General features: G+C 31.8%; 1 long non-coding RNA gene across 2 annotated transcripts; it reads right to left on the reverse strand.

Moving 5' to 3' along the window:
• Positions 1 to 4,566: 4,566 nt before the first annotated feature.
• Positions 4,567 to 10,718, reverse strand: LOC134853257 (uncharacterized). Of its 2 annotated transcripts, XR_010164331.1 has the most exons (4): positions 9,912 to 10,718; positions 7,526 to 7,616; positions 5,440 to 5,666; positions 4,567 to 4,966 (listed from the first exon to the last, which is right to left on the reverse strand). It is a non-coding gene; the product is annotated as an uncharacterized LOC134853257 (long non-coding RNA). The 2 variants fall into 2 exon arrangements; XR_010164330.1 differs by having other exon boundaries at positions 7,526 to 10,718.
• Between the last annotated feature and the right edge of the window lie 8,493 nt (positions 10,719 to 19,211).

Consider the following 19,211-nt stretch of genomic DNA (forward strand, 5'->3'; position numbering starts at 1 on the left):
TTTGCCGCAACCTATTTGCCGCATTTTTTGTAGATCGACTAAATTGATTTTCAGAGCTCACTCATAGCACTAAAAAGACCCGTTTTTTTTGTCAAATTTTGCGCTCTTAGGCACTTTTTGGAAAATTTTGACAAAAAAATTGTGGTTTTGGCCCGTTTTTTTTCAAAATTTAGACTGCGCGCAGAAAAACTGACAAAAGCGCTTTTAGAAATTGTATAGGCTCCGTCACTAGAAATGGATATCTCAAGATAGTTCAAAGGAGGGATCCTTTGGGTCACCAGGTGTTTGAATCATTGAGAACGCTTAAATCAGCCCCCCCCCCCCCTAATGAGCCCCTGGCTATAAATGCAAAATTGCAGTTTCTATTAGTTCACTAACCAACTGAAAAGCACACAAAGCAAAACAAAAACAAAAAGAAATGCAGCGATTACGTTTGTTGAATCATAATAGATTATAATCCATTATAATGGATTTTATTTCAACAAAATTTGAGACAAAAGTTTTAAAAAAATAATCGATTATAATCGATTAAAATGAGTTTTATTGTTACGAAAAAAATAATATTATAATTCCTTTAAATCGCCCATAATCAATTCTTTCAACTCCCTTTTAATCTATTATTTTCTCTTTTTACTGAGTGCGGGTACTTTTATTAGGAAATTCGAGTTTTGTTGAAACGGGCCACGGATTGAAATTTTTGTTTTCAACGAGGCCGGGCCTCATGTTCCACTCTGATTGTAAAAAAAAATTAGTTTTTTCATTATCCCTGTGTTTTTGTTCTTAGAACCTGAAAAAAAAACTTTTTTAATGGGTCTTTTTACTTATTGCGCATCAACTTTTTTTAAAGAGTTCATCAAAAGTGACTCAAACGAACACGCTATTGAAGCAATGGTCGACAGATGTATCCAACTCATTAATAAGTTTCGATTGATCGAGGTTTTTCGCAAGGGGATGGACAGATTTATGAAAAAATTGTATGTCAACGTTTAATTAACCAAAACAAATATTCCGCGCTCTCTCAAAACTTTTGCTTTTCTTCTGTGTGCCTGGCAGGATTCAAGAATTGGTTATGTTTTATTGAGTTTCAACAAAACTTAATCAAAGTTCTCATCAGAACTTTTAATTGTAAAGTTAAGACAAACTCTCAAAGGTTAATGGAAAAAATAAGCGCTCTTTCTGTATGTGCAATGCTCCTCAATCGCAATGTTTATAGACGGCAAAGTTTTATCGAAAAGCCACACCTGTTTCTCTGAGTTACTCAAACACCAATGTGTCAAACACATCTTTATCTCGAATGCAAATGGAATGCTTCCATGGAAAACCTTTAGAGAGGAAAACTAAAAAACTACCTGTCGGCACTCTTAAAAAACTACCTGTCGGCAGCCAATCCGCTCCTACAGTGTCCATTTTCAACTTGAAAACATCACAAAGACGCCTTCCCAAATAGATTCAGGGAACATATTCTTTGCCAGAAGTATGCACTGGATCACGAAGACGAGAAAAACCTGATAAAAGTTATCATCATCCCGATCACGGTCCAGATCTAATCCAAATGAAATAAGAGTTCTCTCCAATAGAAGTCAAACCACTCAATAAAAAGCATACTTTTCAGGTTTAAACTTTAAACCGAGTTTTTGTTGAATTCACGTCTTAATTTCAAGCTTGAGAGAAGGTCAATGGACCATATTAACGTTTTCAATCGCTTCTGATATGTGTCTTATAGTCCCGTTCGATTGATAGATGTTTTTAGCTTTTTATCGAAAAAAGGGCATGCGCATTAAGGTTAATTACATGTAAAAAGTGACAAACGCTATTCCAAAAAAGTAAAAGTAGAGTGTCACATGTGTTTTCATTTGGCAATTTTTTCTTCTGTTTTGAGTAGATACCCTGTAAAATAAACCAAAACTATCAAAAACCAAAATATGCCAAAATATCCAAAGTTTTTTCAATTTTTTTTTTGCAGTTTAAGTAGTTTTCAGTATGCAAATTGTCTCATCAGATTATGCAGAAAAGAATTTCTGCTATGATTTGGCGGCTCTTTTTCACTCGAGAATCAGTTTTACGGTGTAACGAGTGATTTTACATGGTTGGGTTTGAATACCAAAAAAATTTGTTTTAGCCTAACTAGTCGCACTGTTCGCCAAATTAAGTCAATTTCAAATATGTTTTGTGTTCGTTATGTTTTGTGTCTTTTCTCTTTTCAAATAAGAAATTAAACAAAAACTGAAAAATTGCTTGACCCGTGCTTTAACAAAAACGCTTCTTTGATTTTAAATCAGTATGGGAGAAACAGTTCATGATTCGCCTACAATGCTAACTACTATAGTTCTTTTTATCGAAAGAAAGCGTGCAGAAAAAAGTTCTTAAAACATATAGAAATTAACTGTAGAAAAAGCAGAATCAATCGTCGCTTATTTTTCGGCTGTTGAAGATCAGAATTGAAGTTGTTTACGAGCTCAAGGTTCGGTTTGTTTTGTGCACTCTTAGCTTAGAAGATCTCATAAGAGCACTAACGAAAAGAATAGTGATGCGTACTTTTGCAAGAACGCAACATTAAATCAGTCGTTGGTTTAAAAACTAGTTTAAGACCAAACAATTTGCGAACAAAACTTTTTTTTGAACGATTAAAAAACTATATCGTAAAAGAGTTAGTGTTTTGCATAACTTTGAGTGACTGAAAATTGGAAGTTTGCAAGTTTTTCTGACTATTTTTTTGTCTGAGAAACCTTTTAGAGCTGTTTTGCTATTTTTTTTGTTCTCGCTATTTTTTCATTTCTCTAACAATTCAAATTGTTCAAAAAAGTTTCCAGTAGAAGTTGCACTGCAAAACAAGGATAGTGATCAATTTTTAAAATTAAAAGCTATTTTGATCAAAAATTTACTTGTCTGCTTTCAAAATCTTAGTCAATTCAGTTTTTGGAACTAAAAGTATTTTCATCAAAAACTTATATTGTCTGTTTTTCGAAGATTTCTGAAACGATTTCTATAACAGTTATTACAGTTTCTGAAATTTTGATTTTTTTGCTCAGTTTCTGTTCACAAAATTCACGACTGAGTGAGCATTTGATAATCATTAGAAATATTGTGCACAAATTTGTGGCCGAGTGTTATGTTTAAACTCCCATTCAGAAATCTGTTTGGTTCACTTCAATCAATTTGACGAAAATATTTACATGAATTATAAAGAAAACTAGTTTTTCGTTAGTTGACACATAATAAAAACAAACAACCTGCACAAAGCTATCAGGTTCAGTATTCACTGAACTGGTTTTCGCAAACAAATATATTTACATAAAATTTTAAAAAATTTGAATGTTTTTTTTTGATAATCGGTATCAATCAATCATTTTCTTCTTATTAAAACAGAACAGTTTGAGAAATGTTTTTATAATAAATATAATTATCCAATATCAATTCCTGAGTTCCTACCATAATTTTTTACGGATGTTTTTTTAAAAAGCATGCTTAAAGTAATATGTTATAGATGTCGTCAAGAAATCAACTTTTTCCCATTTCACGATTGGATGGAAAATTTGTTTAATTTAATTTACAGTTTTTCATTTAATTTGAGTGAATGCAAGGAAAATCACACTCTTAGTTATCAGTTTTTTTTGTTCTACTGGAAATAAGAAGAAGCCTGAAAAAAGTCTTTAAGAACAAAACTGCCTTAAATTCAAATCAAATGGAAGTGTAATTCAAAAAAATTGTCTTTGTTATTGTTTTCAACAAAAAAATTCGAGGTTGTATAAGGCTTGGAAAAAAGAACGTTCAAAAAATTTCATACGTTTCATATGAAAAATGTCTTAGGGATCCTTTTTTGTAAACTCAGGATCAAAGATATTCGTATAATAAACTTAAAAAAGCACAGACATGCATCGAATTCACAATAAATAAAATTATGACTTTTTTCAATTTGAGTATCCCACTGGAAACAACGTGGTGCAATTTTTGAGAAAAATTAAATTTTTTGTCAAAATTTGTTTACTTGGTTCAAAACTTACTGATATGCTCAATAAACTAGCGAAAAATGAGTCAACGAAAAAAATTAAAATATTGGGTTTTATTCGAATAAAATGAATATTTTTTTCTAAGCAAAATTTTTTCAAGTTTGTGCAAAAGTAATCGATTGAAAAATATTCTAATTTTGTCGCTCAGAAGTGCAGTATCATTATAATCTTTTTTTATAAATTTGATATTATCATTTTTTGGTTTTTGAAAGACTGACACCAAAAAAGCAAAATATTTTATTACTATGTATGAAACTCCAGTGCTGATTTCAATTAAATTAGTATGATTATTATTCGAAAAATTATTTGAATTTTCAGTAAGTAATTATTTTGTTGATCGCACCTATAATCAAAAACTTGACTTAAAAAAATTAAAAATTAACTTTGAAATATGACACTGCGTTGTAAAAATGTGAAAGCACGTAACAAACTTGTTAGAAGAGGGCTGAAAATCTTAATACTAATATTATTATTAAGTTTTTTCCAATCTAATCTACATGAAACAAAATCAAGCAGAGTTAATAATTGATAATAGATTCTGAAAACATCATTACGAATTTAAATATTTGGCGTTATTGACCTCTTTTCATTACTTTACTTATAAAATTTAGGTCAATTTTATGTAATTACGGAGTTTTCAGCCTGTTTCTACTGAAAGAAAATTAGTACTCAAGTACTACATCAATAACTGCTGAAAAATTTTGTTGCTTAAAATTTTTTGAGATCAATAAAAGACTTGGGGCAATATCTAGGTCCTAAATAGGAGTACATCTCATGCTTCGCGTCTCCTGTCACGGCATAATTCTTCAGTCGCGAGTTCAGCATGTGGGTCGAAAACGAACATCGGAACAAATGTTGCCAGAAAGACTCGTTCCGCTCTTGTTTCGAGAAAAATACTTCGTCGATTAAATTGTAAGCCGGGAGAAAAGTAAAGGACGGCAAAATTGTAAGCTCGGACGCTGAAACAGAAAAGTTACTTGAGGTAATCAGACTTTTAGAAAGATGTACGTACAGAGTTTACCCTAATCCCTTTAAACCAAAAAAAAACGAATACATTTAATCCATTTATCCACTTGACCAAAAACTCAAAAACCCCATTCCAATATAAAAAATATAAGCTGTGAATTTTGAGGCATTGATAACATCTTACAAACCAGCCCCCTCATTTTGTAATGGGTGAAATAAGTTTAAGAGAGTTTTTTTGGGGGCAAGCTTAACACCCTTGTGCACATCGGTTGATTGGGGAGGATAGGCCTGCAACTTTAAACCCACATCAAACAAAGCTTTTTGTGCACATAAGAAAACTGTTTTTAGTCTTACAGTAGACGGAGACGGGGAAAGTTTGAAGCAAAGTAAGGACAGGATTTTGCCACACTGTTTTAAGTGGGGAGGGGGAGGGTGGGGGTTGCAAATTATTTTGACGCGAGCTTACTGTTTGTGTTGTAAACTTGCTCCCGATTCAAGAATTTTTTGGCTACTCGAAAGGGTATAGGAATTCCCGCAGCCATATATGTATCTCTGTTTTGGTCATAAGTGCGGTTCATTTCTACCATGACGTCATAAACAAATTTGCTGCCCTTGTTGAACTGAAACTGCCCCGTTTGAAGTCCCCTGTCTGCAAATTGAGTCGCTTCTGGCAACGTGCAATTATCAGGAATTCTGAAATAAAAAAACCTGAATGTAAATTTATATTCACTATTTTCAATTAAATTGTTAATGAGTAAAGCTAAACAAGCTAAATGAGTAGCGCAAAAATGAGTCGAAAGAGGGGGATTATCTGTCTTGGTCCCAATTCTCGCAGCAAAATTTTTTCGAAGTCCCATTTTTTTTTTGCTTAAATTTCGAATTGTTTTTCAGATGGATCAAAGTTATTTTCTCAAGGGTTGAAATGTAATTACGGGACCTAATTGTTTTTAAAAGGTACAAATTAAAAATTATCAGCAAAAATATCTGCATCAAATTTTTTTTTTCATCGTTTCATCTTCATCAAAATCGTTAGTTCTTATGCTGAAACTCCGAAAAAGCCAAACCCAAAGCAAGATGAACCGTTGAAGAAATGATAACATTGGTTTTGATAAACTTGAAGCACTCCATTGATTTTAAAGCAAAACTTATAATTCATGAAAAGTTCAAAATACATACAGTGAAATAATGCATTATGAAGTTCATGAAACTTGACATGAGAATCCGTTGCTTAACTGTACCTGGGTGGTAGTTCAGAACGCATGAAGTTCCGCTAGTATAAAACTTTTACAAAAAGTTAACCTACAAATTGTCTTTTGATAGTCATTTTGCAGAAAAACAGTATCAACAAATAAAAAATTTTTCATACTGAAACTTTTCATACTAAAAGCAAGAATCAAATCAAATAAGATTATAAAACAAATGATGAAAGGTCAGTCACACTACAACTTTCAAGGAATTGAAAATAATTTAATGACTTTCAATGACTTGAAAATATTTTAATAAAAGTGTGAAAAAAATTTTGTGTTGACTAATTATGGTTTTAGCAATAATTGATTTTTAGGATCTTGTTAACTTTTCCCCGTAATGAAAAAAAAGGGTAAAATTTGTTGAAACGTAAAAAACTAAGACTTGTTTGAAATTTGAAAGAGTTCTTTGCGGGGGAGTGCAAAAATAGGTATCATAGCGTGGGATTGCTAGAAGGAACCACTTTTTTATATCCATTTTTTATGCAATTTGATAGGATTGATTATAATTAAATGTAAATTTTGTGGTCTATCTCTATGAAACCTGCAAAAAGGTGGTTATAATTGACTGAAACGAGTTAAATTTTTCACCATTTTTTGAGTAGTTAAATTCATTTTAATCAATTTCGTGATTGTAAAAAGTAGTTTCAGCAGTTTTGAAATCAACTTACTCATTTAACTATTTTTGAAATTTTTTCATCATTTAATTTTTTTCATAATGCAAATTTTAACATTTTTTCATGTATCACCAAAATATTGCTTTAGCTTGATGAGCAGTTTAGCATAGGAAGTTTCACCTACTGCGCAAATCTTTCATTAAACTTGAAGGATTACTAACAAGCTTTTTTTCGATCTAAAAGTTTGCGTTCAGATTAACCAAAACAAAACAAGACATCTCAATTTTAGTGATTGTCAGAAAATTGTAATCCATTATAAATTATCTTGTTTGTGCTGTTACATTTTGTGTGTTAAAAAAGAAAAAAATATATAATCAATTTTGAAAGATTTTTAACAAAAATTGTAGTCAACAGTAATTGGATTTGATTTATTTTCTTTCCATGAAAAATGTTGTTTTTATAATGGATTATAACTCGATTGAACATGTAAATTTGACTCTAATGAGTAATTACAATTTTTATTTTAAAAACATAATAAGTTTGTTGTTAAATATTTTTTTACTGAGTGCGGTTCTTTTCAATGAACTGATTTTGGTTACTCGAAGGAGCAACCAATTTTTTTCACTTCAAAAGGAGTTTAGAAATTTTTAGAAATTATTTTGAATATTACCATAAATCAACTCAAACTTACTTCTGGTAGTTCCACATTCGGTCGACACAATATACATTTCGCAACTCCTTCAAATTCCGGATAATCACAACGTCCAAGTCCGCGTAAAAACCTGAGAGGGTCAATTCTTTTTCGATTCCTTTTTCGTATTTAACCTTTCAATTTTTAAAATTGTATCTTTTAAAAAAATGTTAATGAGATCATTTTCGAAAACTTTTGTTTGTCATATATCTTCAAAACTTGAGATAGGTTAGGAAATAAACATATGCGTCTTAAACCTGTATTTAAAATCTCAAATATCAATTAATAAATTTTTTCTTGGAAACGAGTGGGCAAAATTACACCGGCTGAAGTTCTCGAGTATCCCCTTTTATGGGAGGCTATTAAGTAAAAGAGCAATAGTTTTTGCTTAGAGAGTTACAGTGTTCCTTAGGAGCCTGATTAAAAAAAAACATAAGTGCCGTTTTAGGCCCTTATTTATAATTTTTTTAAACATAAATTCTGTTTTTTCGGTGTGCTCAGCCCTCAAATATAGTCAGCCTTCAAGAGCTGTCTGTAGGCCGGCCAAAAAATGGATACCGTAAAACAACACCAAAAAAGGGACTCTTCGAGTCGTGAGGGGGTTGATTTGTTAAAAGTGGGGCGGGGGAGTGGTGTCGACTAATACAATTTTTCTCTTATTTTGATTGTTATTAGTAACTGGTTATAGAAAAACCTTCTTGAGAAAAGTTCGAATTGTTTGGCTACGCATTACGAGACTAAACTGTGTATTTTGTAAATTGAAAGCGGATTACGCAACAAGGACGCGCTCTTTTGTTCTTCTTTTTGTTGAGGTCAGACCAAGTCAGACAAGGTCAACTAGGTCAAACTAATTAATTAGTCACCAATTTATTAAATGGTACTTTTGTGATGCTTAGTTTGTCATGTCAGTTATATTCACTTTCTCAATTCCTTCTTCATCAATCACTACCTCTTCTCAATCCTCACTTCAAGCCTCAGATTATCTCTCAGTCTCTAACCGCAGTTCTTAATCCTAGTTGCTCTAACTCTGAATCTTAACACTTTTATTCTTTCAGTTTCTTAAATCATTCCGACAAAATATCAAAATGTTCAAAGATTTGTCTCTGGAATCCAGGAACATACATACACAAAATCGCGCGCCTATCCAATGCACGGTTTGGCCTCGTAATACAGATCAGCAAAACAATGCTAAAGTGGATTACTTACCCGGGTTGACCTCCATAAACAGAAAATGATTATCTTACACTTTCATCCACCGAAAATGCTTATCATACAATTCCATACATCAAATGTGTAGAAAAATGATGTCATACACTTTTCACACAGTTTCAAAAAGTCATTGAAAAAAATTCGAATTAGTTTCTGCGGCTGTTTGAACCAAATAAAACAGTCTGGTGGTGAAAAAAAATTTGTTTTTTTTTGGAAAAAAATGTTTTTCATACAATTTCCATATATGAAAATTGTACGACCACCATTTTTTTTGGATGGCGACAACCAAAGTTTTTCCAAGTAACATTAAAATTGTCCCAATTTTTCAATCGCAAATTGAGTTTTGCACTCATACAAACATTTCCAAAAAACAGTTTTGCATGCAAACTTTATTTTTTTGTCTGCATATTGTAGTTCTGCATTACAAAAATTAGATTTTTTCCGTTTCTCTGGATAACTTTTTTCAACAGGCTAAAAACTCCTATTTATTTTAATGGCATGCTTACATCTGCCTTGATCAATGTCTGATAATTTACCATTTTTGATTTTTTAAATAATCTTCTTGGTTTTTGGTACTTACTTTATTTTTAATAATGAGTAAATCAGCTACCATTTGATTTGTATGTAAATGAATAAGTTTGTTGCTTTTTTGGACCCTGTAATCAGAAACAAAAATGGAGGTGAGTTGAAAAGTTAAAGGTTTTTCAGAGTCTTTGAGCTGCAGTTTTTCATGCTCACTGTCCCGGTTTTGTTTAAAGAAAAAAAGTTTTGGAAACAAAAAAACCAACAGAAATAGGGTCTTTCTACTTTATAAGCTGGCAAAGTTTTTCTGATTCCCATTTTGCACAGCAAAAAATAACAAAGCAATGAAGGCAATTTTTGAAAAAATTTTAAATCAATAGTTGATCACCACACTCAGTGGCGACAGATGATTCACGCTTTGTCTGACGCAGGTAAAAAATATTTTCGAATCGATCTAGCTTCGAACAATTGAATTAAAAAATGGGTCAATAGAATATTTTAAAAAATAGATTACCCTGGTAGTTCTCGTACAAAAAATTAAATCTAAATTTAACGTCGTAGACAAACAATGGTATCGACAAACAATATTTCGTTTGTTATGTTTTTGTTAGAAAAAATTTTTTTGCTGGCAGTTTTTTTAGTAGAGACCCTCAACCTCCAAACTTATATATGAGGGCATGGCGGACAAAATCGCTTAAGTGATTTCCACGGTATTTTCCTTGGGTTATTCTCGTCTTGGATATTCCTTCCAGTGGTGTGTTTTTTAATATTTCTTCCGCATCAATGTAATAGAAATCCACTATTTCTGGATAATAATAGTAAAGAAAATTTGAAATAACAGAGTTCTGTTTTACTTCCAAATAATTTTTTGTCATAAGAACTTTAACACGTAGGCCAGAATTGAGAATAGCAGATTCGATAGAACAAAGTTGGCGACCTCTTAAAGTGCTTCTAAAACCTGTTTCAGTGAAAAATAATTGTTGGTTTGTTGAAGAAAAATTTTCCGAAAAGTGTTTCAAATGTACAATTTCAACTTTGGATTTTTGATCAAACTCAAAGTTCTGCGAAAATCTAGCAGCATTTTGTGTAACACCACGCCACAATTTAACCATTTGGAACCGATGTATACCGTCTTTGAAGTAAGCAAAAAAATAAATAATTGCACAAAAAACTGCAAGGAAAAGAATGACTAATTTTTGGAACAAAATTTTTGAATACATCTTTTTCCAGAACAATCAAAAACAGATACGATCGATTGAAAATAATATGCTTTTTTTTGCAGTTTAAAAAGGTTGATTGTATTGTATAAATGAATCTAATCGTTATAGAAATGCCTTCACATCATTTTAAAAGCATTTTATAAGCTGCACGATGTTTTTTTGCTGTTGTTTTTTATACCGCTTTGTTTGCGAAAAGATTTTGTGGAAACATAGAAACCTACTTTTGTAAATCACTATAGAAAGATTGCATGTGAGGGGATTATTTTATTGAAAATGTATACTTCTCTTATCAAAAGATATGATTTCTAAATTAAGTATTTATTAAAAAGCTTCATTTCTTAAGCTTTTTTGATTTCTTTTGACTCGTCATAAGCGGCAGGTGATGTTACAAACGTAAACTAGTACGTTTTTGTTCTTTTTTGATTGAAATAAAGTATATAGATGCCATTTGTTTGGATGATTTTTTGTGCTGACTCACTAAATACTGAACTATTGTTGTTTTGACAATAAAGTGCCGGTGAACAGAACTAAAACACAATTCAAAAGGTCAAAATCAATGGAGCAACCGTTTAAAAACTGAAAGAATATCTGCAAAAAAAAGACACTGTATAGTTTAGCAGCACTTCTCGGTTGAATCAAAGTAATCTAAGAAAGGAAATTTAATTTTTCTAATTTTTCCGACTTTCGAAGATAAAGGCGGAAATCATGTGCTCGGGGTGTTTCTTTTTGCATAAAAAAAAATTTATTTTTTAAATAACAACTTTTGACAGAATTTTTTAAATTGACTTAAAGGAAAAGTTGTCCTCAAATTAAAAAAAAACTACTTCTTGGAAGTTATGGGTGATTAAATTCTGCCAGTTGCGCGAGTTTGGGACAGTCAACGCGTAATATTATCGTGCTATTAACGCATGAGTTGAATTGATTCACTCTAAAGAGTAAGAATTGATTTAAAAACTTTTATGTTTTCAAAAAACAAATGAAAAAATTCCAATCATTACCAGGCCAAACAGTGTATTTTGTGAGTTTTAAGTGGATTCTGCATCAAGGACGCAATTTTTGTTCTTCTGCCAATTTTTTTTATTCCGACGATAGTTTTAACATGTTTAAAGACTTGTGTCTGGATATCAGAGACCTAGTCAAACCAAAGAAAGCGCCAATCTAGTGCACAGTTTGGCCTCATGGTGATCAAAACTCAATTTTTTTTATATTGACAGTTTTTTAAAGCAAAATTCACTCTCTAGACTGATTTTCACTCTCTAGACTGAAGCAGTCTGATTTTTAGAGTTTAGACCGCGAGCTTATTAGACCGCGAGGTATTTTAGAGCTTAGACCCGAGAGATTATTAGATGCGAGTAATTTTGTTCTAATTACAAATATCGAAGAAAGTATTTCAAAGATTTAACAAAAAAAAATATTCAACAGGCGACAGGCACCAATGCTTTTTTGTTCTCTGCCTTGAGTAAATTTAATTGTTGCAAATGCTTTTTTTTACACGTACACACTCAAAGACACATTCTTTTTTGGTAGTAACTTTCTAATATCCATCAATCAAACTTATAATTGTCTTTTTTAAAGTTTAACTATTGTGTAGCACTTTGTAGTTTTGTGCAACTATCATAATCGAAAAAATACTGTTTTTACTGTTAAAAAAATACATAGTGGTTTTTGCTTGTTTTTAGATACTTACTTGTTCAGACAAATTTGGTTATCGGAATTATAATGCAATTTTGCAAGAACGATAGATTGTCATAAAACTTTATTGAACAAATCAAATATTAAATAAATTGCTGATAAGCTGAGCTAAAAACTTTTAGCTGAGATTAAAGTGGTTTTTTAAGATAGCATTTGGATTCCTTATTTCAGTTCCGGGGTTGAAGCAAAAAACTGGGATCTAGAGACTTGAATTCTCATTTTGGGCACAAGATGCTTCAAAATATTTTAATTCAAAAAATTTACACTTTTTTAATTTAAAACGAATTATTGAAAAATAAAAAAGTTCATTGACTAAATTATTCAAATAATTCAAAACTACAACCAAAAATACTTTGTTGGTTTGCATAGAGATTGTTTATTGTATTTTTGTGACAATCATGACTTTTCCGTTCCTTTTTAATGAGAAAATCATCTTGGATTACGTTATAGACAAAAAACACAAATATTTGCATGCCTTATCAGTTTGCTTGTTTGAGTATATATTGATTTAGCGACTCAAAATGTTATCGTAAAAGAATCATATTGTAAAGGATAAGCATGGAATTTGCTTCGTGTATGGAATTTATTGATAACTATTGTACGGAATTATATTTAAAACATTTTGGTACGGAGGTCAGCCTTGGTTAGTTGCATCAGATGTCATAGGGATCAATATGGAAGTGATGCAACAAAGAGTTTCCAATTTTTTCCAAAATCTTTTGTTCCGACCATTCTCGACGAGTGAAAATAACTGTGATATCGGGTTGGTTTTTTCAAAATTTTTCTTCAGCCAGTTTTACTACCTGAAGAAAAGTTCATCTGAGATAAATAATTTAGAACATTTTCAAGAAAATTAAACGAAAATTAATAAGAGGTTCGAAAATTAATGCTATTTTTTGTCTTATTTTTGAACTTGACTTCTAAAATTCTGCTGGTCCAAAATTTCTGTGCGACGAGGCCAAATTGTGCATTTTGTGAATTGTAGGCGGACTCCTCATTAAAGAAGCTCTCTTTGTTCTTCTTTTGTTTTTTTTCCTTTGATCTTTCCAACGAATTTTTGACAGGTTTAAAAACTTGTCTCTGAAATCCAGGAAAGTAAAGACACAAAATTTGCACCTATCTAGTGCACACTTGGGCCTCGCAATTATTCTGCTTCGTCTGTGTCAACAGTAACCTCTTATGCAATATCGCAATTAGGGGGAGGCGCGGCAAAAAAAATTTATTCAATTCTGTGCAAGCCATAGGGCCCCAGACTTAATACTTTAGTACGACATATAGTTTCAGCTGACCGATCGTAAAACTTTTCTAGAAGCGCTTTCGCAAATGCGTAATGAAATTTTATTTTTGGCCTGTTTTTAATAAAATTTGTGAGCGGAAAAGACATTGTTTACAGAGAAGGGTTTTTGATAATTGTTTGAAGTGCTCAGAAAATCAGACTGACAAAAAATGACTCTTTGAATTGTCGTTGATCTACATTGTATTCTGTACAAGTAAAGGTTCAAAAAACTGTTTAAAAAAACTCCAAATTTTTCACAGTGAGCTGCAATTATATTGAGCTATCTTTTTTGGATATTTTATCTCTTTTTATGTTTTCTTCTGATCAGTTCTTTTGCTAAGTGTTTGCTAAATTTATGATAGGTGTTTCATAAATGACTCATTAGGCCTGGTAGACATATTATGCTAAAACAGGAATTACAATTCAAAGAATGGGCTAACTTAGAAATAAGTCCTCTTATGTTAGCTTTTAAGATTCAGCTGAACGTTAGCTTTTCTAAATTTTCTTTGAGAAGTTTGTTTTTGACCTTAAAAAAATCATTTCTGATTTGAGTTTTTCATTAAAAAAAATCATTGAAATCAAAAGTCATATGTGTAACTCTACCCAGCACACTTTTTCTAAATTCTGTTATCAAAGTTATGGCTGCTTTTTATTTTCTTGCCATTCTTCTTGGAGCAGTTCAATCAATAGGAGAGATTGTGATAGGTTGGTAAAAATTTGGATAATACTCTTCACCAGTGGCGTGTTCAGAACTTTTTTTATAGGGGGGGAGGGGGTGGGTTTGTTTTTCAAAAAATTTCGAAAATTTTGCCGACCTTTTTTTAGGTCAAACATTTTCACTTTTTTCCGTTTTTTTTCTATACGGACCTTCCTATTTTGCAAAACAAATTTTTGTGCCACAGGCAAGTTTTATAGAAAAAACCAGGTCAAAAAATGCGTTTTTAGCAACTTTATGGAAAATTTTGACCAAAAAAACTGCGTTTTTGCGGCGCGTGCTCCCCCCTCAAAGTTATTCATATTGGCGCCCAAGGCGTCTTAGAAAAAATTTGGGAATGTTTAGCAACAAATGGATGTCGTAAAATTATACCACAAAGGGGAAAATGGAAAACTTTTGGCATTCAGAAGTGAGGGCGGGATGACCCCCCCCCCCCCGCCTTCCTCCCTCGGCACGCAACTGCTCTTGTCGCATCTGTACGGCTTTTTTAGGCTTTTAAATATTTTTGAAAACATTTTTTAAATCTTTTTTTTTCATCTGCAATTTTTTTTACATGTACATAATTGTTGACAGTTATCAAAATTTGCCCTCGGACTAAAAAAGCCATTCCAAACACCTTGTAATATTATCTGTCTCTGTAAAAAGGCAGCTACTTGACTAAACAATGATGGCTTAAGCAGATGAATGAAAACCCATCATAACTTTAAAATGATGTGAAACTGAAAATGGTGAAAACTTCAAATGAAGAAAACTTTAAATGAAAAGGAAACTTGATCATTTTTTTTTTGAAAATCTACTCAATTGACAATTAGTTGTAACAAAGAAAATATTTGAGAAAACTAGCATCAATTTGGTGGTAGCAATTTAAGTATCTCAAATGAATCAGATTCGCTGCTTTCTGACTTATGGAGATACTTCTTTCCAGTCTTTTCAAAAAAATCCAAAAAATATTTTTCTTTGTTGTTTCGCATGAATTTACTGCCAAATGCCATGAACAGCAATTCTGATCGGCATACAAGATTTTTTTTCACCTCTCATTTCATTGGTATTTGACTTCTTCATGCAGTTGGCAGAAATATGCCGCACATGTTTTATGATGCCCTTCCTTAAGTTGAATCATAATTGTTCAAAATTTATTCAGATGATTATCAAAATTTATCGTTACAAAATTTTTTTCGGCTGAGTATTTGCGTTCAATTTTTAAGTATTGACTCAACAAGACTTACAGTTTTGATTGAAAGATTTGAAAAAACCGCGAAAAAGCGGAAAAAGTCAAAAAAAGCTTTGGAGCTGTTTCATGTTTTTTTTTGTCAAAATTCATCTGCTTTTTTTCTGCATTAGTACAGCTCAAAATAGCATTGAAAATTGGTAAACCGTGAAAAATAACACAAAAAATCAATTTGGGCTTTTGAAACTTACCAGCATAAATCATGGTCACTTGTTGCCTAGTTTAAAAAGATATTTACGCAACAGTCAAGCGAGAGAAGATTTCTATGAAACTTTTTTTTACTGACTGCATTTGCTGTTAAGAAATTACATTGAACATCATTCATTTAGCAACAAGGAAAAATGTTTTTGAGATTTTGAGTTTTAATTAAAGCGGCCAAAAAAGTGAAAAAAAAACTATATTTTTAAATAAAAAAAACTACTAATACGCAGCCATAATCCTGATGTTTTTCTTAGCTAGGGTTCCAAAATTTTACCGAAATTTCTTACTTTTTGTTTTTTTTACTGTTCTTATCATTTGGTTAAAAACAGGCTTTCATTTTCTCCAAAATTACACAAAAAAAAATTAAATTATTTTATTTTCAAATATTGCGCTCAAAAAATATGCTTTTCTCAAGGATCTTTTTTAGGATCATTTTTATGGTGTGTATTAAAAAGTCAGATTCGAGTACCAATTGGTTTGAATAATCTGGGACAACATATTTTTAGAAGTCTAATTCAATTCTTTATATTTCCGATTTTCACCTATTGTTTTTTCTTGAAAACTTTCCGAGAAAATCAAATTAGTATTTCTAACGTTTCAAACCTTCAAAAACAACTACTTTCACTTTTTTCGCAGTGTATCTTCTGTGAGTTTTAAGGTGACCTTGAAGCGCACAATGACGATGACATTGAGAGAAGGGATTCAATTAGGAACTGTAAAAAGGATTACTCCTGTTTTGATTACCAGTTTTGCGAAAATGAAGTCTGTGTGAGGAGGCGCTGCGAAGAAAAAGGAAAAAATAGTTGCCCAGGTGCATCTGAATGCAGAGACGGAAAGTGTTTTCCACGTAAGTTGATCAGCTTTTTGCCTCTTTTTTTCTCTCTTTTTTTTCTCAATGTTCGACTTTAGGCTTTGAAAAATCCGTACTTTAGGATTGAAAAGAGCTTAGCTTTTTTTCATAAATGTCTCCGTGCGCAAACGTCATTGAATCATGAGTGGCTTTTTTAAATCCCCATTTCACATTTCAACCTCATATTAAAATTGAATAACTCGTGTCCAGTATGCATTCATCATCCGTAGCTTTTGTTCCTCGTATTAGGGATTAAATTTTTTCACAATTAATTTCTAATTGGAATTATATATATAAAAGGGCCAATCCGTTTTACTAACAAAAACAAGCTGTTTTATTACTTCCAGTTTTGATTTTTTTTGCAGTTGAGAAAATTGGCGAGTGCAAAGACGACAGACAGTGTACTGGATATATGTACTGCAGACAAAAGACTCAGCAGTGTGTACGAAAGCCATGCAAAGAGGACAAAGACTGTGTATACCCGCGCAGCTACTATTGTGCACCAACTGAAAATGATGGCAAAAGATGCATTATCAGTAAGCATGTCGAAAAAAAAACCAAATCTCAATTTATACAAAAATGTGCTGAAATGGTCTAATAGTCTCAGTTAATTCATTTTGTCAGCCTAAGAAATTAACCTAGAAAATCTCGATACCTTCAGGATTGAAAACTAAAATTTTAAGAAATGATGGAATTTTTGTTTCCTACTTTTGGAATTGATTGGCTCACAGTTTATATGAAATATGTCATTTGTATGACAAATGATACTTTTATTGCCGACAAAAAACAATGTACTTTCTTAAAAGGAAGGCGTAAATTGATTTGGGAAAATTGCCTAAGCCTTCAACCAGTCAAAATGTCAACACCTGAATTTTTAATTATCATTCATATTGAAAACGAAAAGTTTTTAAACGATCAAAAGCGAAAATGAGCGGGAATTTTTTTTCTTGTTGATCTAGTTCTTTGGCTTCTGAATTGTTAGTTTTTTCGACTGCTTCAAACTCAAAACAAAATTCCAGGAACACCTATTTCTTGAAACGCAAACATCTAAATATTCCAAATAAAGTAAATAATTTTTCTTCGGAGCTCTTTTGCTCATCAATACTTTTCCAACTGGTTGTTGGCTAAGTTTCAATAAGTTTATCTTAAACATTATTTTTCTTGAACACCAATTATTTTGAAACATCATTTATTCCTAAACAACACTTTTACTGAAACAACACATTATACCATTCACGAAATTGAGCAAAAACTGACATCTAAAACCACTCGAATAAACTGTATGATAAAGTTTTCTTTTTGAGGCACTAAGTGTTTTTTGGGAATCAGAATTATGGGTTTTTGAAGACCATTCCCTAACCGCACCCACGTTTAAGTGTAAGTGATTGATCATAAAAGTTTTATCATGATTTTTGGACAACTATAATTGATTATAATTGTCAAAGTAAGGTGTTTAAAGGATTTATAATCGATTACAGACGTGATCTTTTCCAAGAGATTGTAATCTGTTACAATCGGTTATAACTGATCATAGTTCATAAAAAAGCTCTTTAAATCAATTATAATCTCTCATTTTGTCAAAATTTTGTAACATAAAAGTTATGATTTGGTTATATCCCATGGCTTAATATTTTTCTGTCAATAACAAAATTTTTTGAAGCGAGATGTTTTGTCACACTTTGATTCATCTGAACACAAAGTTTTACCACGAAACAAAAATTTCATGGAAGTCCTTTTATTTAGCTGAAAGGTTCCCCCGGTACGTGAAAATAAAATTCTCCGAAAAATCATGAAACTGCAGCAACGATTTTGGGGGGTTAAGCGAGCCTAAAAAATGCATCATGAAACTAATTTAATGAAGAAATGAAAACATAAAAAAATTATAACTTTGAGCATTACGAGGCAAAACTGTGCATTCTGTGCATTGTAAGCGGATTCCGCAACGGGCCCCAATAAGAATTGTCTGGGAATCCGCAACATTGCTACTTTTTTGATCGTCTTTGCTGTTTTCGATTCCACAAACGCATACCTAAAACACCGTACCGTTCAAAATCGCTCCGAAAATAGACGAATTTGCGGAATCCGCAGGCATATTTCTGGAATCTATAACAATTTGTAGAATCCACACACATATAACAAGACATATAGTTGAATTGAGCTTCTGCGGAATCCGCAACTGTAAGCGGAATCCGCAGACTATAAGTGGAATCCGCAAACTGTAAGTGGAATCTGCGAATTGTAAGTAAAATCCGCATTTTTTTGCGCATTCCGTTTACATATATGTATGCGTAGTAGCTTTTAAAACTATATCTTTTGATTACTACGTTGATCAGCTACCTGTCGGAATGCCAAATGTTCGACCTCAACTCCTGCCAAACACCCAACTTCGATCTCAAATCCTGTGGAACATACCCCATCTTCGATTTCACTTCCTACAAAGGTTAACTTCGATCTCAATTCCTGTCAACAATTTCAATTCCTGTAAGCTTATTCATCAAATCATTTCAAGCCATTCAATAAAAAAAGTTTTAATTTGGCCGTTTTGAAAAATTTTAAAAATGCAAAACCAGAACATAGTTTAGTCAGGCAACATTTTCAGGACTATATATTCGTGCTTTTGAACTTAAAATTTAATTCTGCTGTAATTCAAGTTTTGATAATTTTATCTAACACTAATTTTCTCAAATTAATTAAATAGATCATTTACTCCCTATGAACAAAATGATTTGAATTCGCGCTCCCAAATAATGAATCTATAATACAAAATCCCAAA

Source organism: Symsagittifera roscoffensis, chromosome 8, assembly GCF_963678635.1.
Source record: "Symsagittifera roscoffensis chromosome 8, txSymRosc1.1, whole genome shotgun sequence".
In the NCBI taxonomy this organism is placed as follows: Eukaryota; Metazoa; Xenacoelomorpha; order Acoela; family Convolutidae; genus Symsagittifera; species Symsagittifera roscoffensis.